Consider the following 3,378-nt stretch of genomic DNA (forward strand, 5'->3'; position numbering starts at 1 on the left):
CAGCAGCTTGCWCAAAACAGAGCAGCACTCCTTGCCCACAGGTAGCCTGGCGGGTAGGAGCATTGGACCAGAAACCGAAAGGTTGCTGGATCAAATCCCCGAGCTGTCAAGGTAAAAATCTGTCATTCTGCCCCTGAGCAAGACAGTTAACCCATTGTTCCTCGTGCACCAATGTTGATTAAGGCAGCCCCCCCGCACCTCTCTGATTCAGAGGGGTTGGGTTAAATGCAGAAGACACATTTCAGTTGAATGCATTCAGTTGTACAACTGACCTGGTATCCCCTTTCCCTCAACTGCACATACAGAACTAACATCAACAAGTAAGCTAGCGGCGACAGTTATGGCAGCTCTGCTTCTAATTAACTCCTGAGCAACTCTGCAGTATTTTTTTTTGTGTGTGTTTTTTCTTACATTATTAGCCCAGACATTTTTTTGTGTTAATGCATAAAGCCAGAAATAACTTTTGGATATCAGAGCGACGGTAACTCACCACCATTACGACCAGGAATATGACTTTCTCGAATTGGATCCTTTGTATGTACCCCCAGGGCAATTGAACTTATTCCAGAGGCTGCTTCAAAACACTGTCGCGGGGAGAAGAGGTATTCAGAGTGGACACCATCCACCGCTTCCGAGTATATTACTCGCTAATGTTCGGTCTCTGGATAATAAAGTAGACGAGCTTGGGGCAAGAATCTCATTCCAGAGAGACATCAGGGGTTGTAACATACTCTGTTTCACGGAAACATGGCTCTCTCAGGATATACTGTCCCAGTCAATACAGCCAGCTAGGTTCTCAGTGATTTGCGCAGATAGGAATAAAGAACTCTTTATTCCGTGCTGAAGAAGAAAGGTTGGGGTGTATGTTTCGTGATTAACTACTCATGGTGTGATTTTAATAACATACAGGAACAGTCCATTTGTTCACTCGACCTAGAATACCTCACAATCAAATGCCAACCGTATTACCTCCCAAGAGAATTCTCTTTGGTTATAGTCACAGCKGTGTATATTCCCCCTCAAGCCTATACCACAACGGCCCTGAAGGAACTACACTGGACTTTATGCAAACTGGAAACCACATATCCTGAGGCCGCATTTATTGTAGCTAGGGTATTTAACAAAGSAAATTTGAGTCGAAATGCCTACAAGGCATTTCCCCGCCCTCCCTTCGGCAAATCTGATCACCACTCCATTTTACTCATCCCTTCCCATAGGCAGAAACTCAAACAGGAAGTACCCATGCTAAGGTCTATTCAACGCTGGTCTGACCAATCGGAATCCATGCTTCAAGATWGTTTTGATCACGTGGACTGGGCAATGTTTCGGGTAGCCTCTGAGAATAACATTGATGAATACACGGATACAGTGACTGAGTTCATCAGGAAGTGTATAGGGGATGTTGTTCCCACTGTGACTATTAAAACCAACCCAAATCAGAAACYGTGGCTAGATGGCAGCATTCGCGCAAAGCTGAAAGCGCAAACCACCGCAATTAACCATGGCAAGGTGACTGGGAATATGGCCGAATACAAATATTGTAGTTATTCCCTCTGTAAGGCAATCAAACAGGCAAAATGCAAGTACAGAGACAAAGTGGAGTCGCAATTCAACGGCTCAGACACGAGACGTATGTGGCAGGGTCTACAGACAATCAAAGACTACAAAGGGAAAACCAGCCACGTCACGGATGTTGGGGTTTGTTCCTTGTTCCTTGTCAATCATTGGCTTATTGGTGAAATTAGCATTCTGACAATATCTTTAATTAAATCATTCAAAAACCTTTATTAATGCAATTGCAGACAGAAGTTGACAACAGGAACATAGCACGCATGTTTCCGAGTAAGTTCTGCAAAATAGAAAAGGTCCCAAGTTATTTTATTAACTTCTCTGCGCTACGGATCCCTTTTACGGGATCATTTTCCTAAACAACCGCTGAATTGCAGGGCGCAAAATATTACTAAAAGTATTTATAATCATGCAATCACAAGTGAAATATACCAAAACACAGCTTACCTTGTTGTTAATCCACCTRTCRTGTCAGATTKTGAAAATATGCTTTACAGMGAAAGMAATCCAARCTTTTGTGAGTGTATCAATCAATGCTAGAACAGCTAGCCCCAAATTAGCATGGTCACGAAAGTCAGAAAAGCAATMRAATTWATCGCTTACCTTTGATAATMTTCGGATGTTTGCACTCACGAGACTCCCAGTTACACAACAAATGTTMTTTTTGTTCGATAAATATTACTTTTATAACAAAAAAATGGCATTTGGGTTGCGCGTTATGTTCAGAAAACCAAAGCCTCGTTCCGTTCGAAAATTCCAAAAAGTATCCATAATGGTCGTAGAAACATGTCAAATGTTTTTTATAATCAATCCTCAGGTTGTTTTTAACAAACATAATCGATAATATTTCAACCGGACCATAACCTACTCAATAAGAGAGAAAAAKAAAATATGGTGCTCCCCTCTCGCGCGCAGGAACTAATCTGAGGACACCTGACTACTTTTGAAAAATCTCGCTCATTTTTCAAAATAAAAGCCTGAAACTATGTCTAAAGCCTGGTCACAGCCTGAGGAAGCCATTGGAAAAGGAATATGGTTGATACCCCTTTAAATGGAAGAAAGACGGGCCAGGAAACACAGATTAAAAATAAAATAAATCACTTCCGGGTTAGATTTTCTCAGGTTTTCGCCTGCAGAATCAGTTTTGTTATACTCACAGACAATATTTTGACAGTTTTGGAAACTTTGGAGTGTTTTCTATCCTAATCTGTAAATTATATGCATATTCTACGATCTGGACCTGAGAAATAGTCYGTTTACCTTGGGAACGTTTTTTWATRTTTTTTATAAAAAGTYCAGCCCTAGTGATGTCACTGCATAGTCATTACCTTTTACTCATCAGAACAAGCCCATGCATACACAGMTATATAAACTTGCAAGAGAGATACAATAGTTCCTGTGTTTTCTAAGGCCTAGGCATGTCCACTCCCCAAGTTGATTTATTGTGGAATATCTGACTAGACTCTTATCTCTTACACTCCTCTGCAGAGTTCTGTCTCAGTCACACATTTCTCAGACCGTTTCTTTATAAGAGGCAGAGAGACTAGAAAACAACTGTGGAACAATATTAAACCTCTATAATGGAATACATATATTTTTTATCTGTAGTCTAGGACCCTATAAAAGCATAATCAATTATTATAATACATCAAACATTTGGTACAGCCCCTATCATGACTCCTAGGTGAAACCCAGACACGGACACTGTCTTGCTTCCGGACAAGCTAAACACCTTCTTCGCCCGCTTTGAGGATAACATAGTGCCACCGACACGGCCCGCTATCAAGGACTGTGGGCTCACTTCTCAGT

The sequence above is a fragment of the Salvelinus sp. IW2-2015 genome, unplaced genomic scaffold, assembly GCF_002910315.2.
Source record: "Salvelinus sp. IW2-2015 unplaced genomic scaffold, ASM291031v2 Un_scaffold906, whole genome shotgun sequence".
Classification (NCBI taxonomy): Eukaryota; Metazoa; Chordata; class Actinopteri; order Salmoniformes; family Salmonidae; genus Salvelinus; species Salvelinus sp. IW2-2015.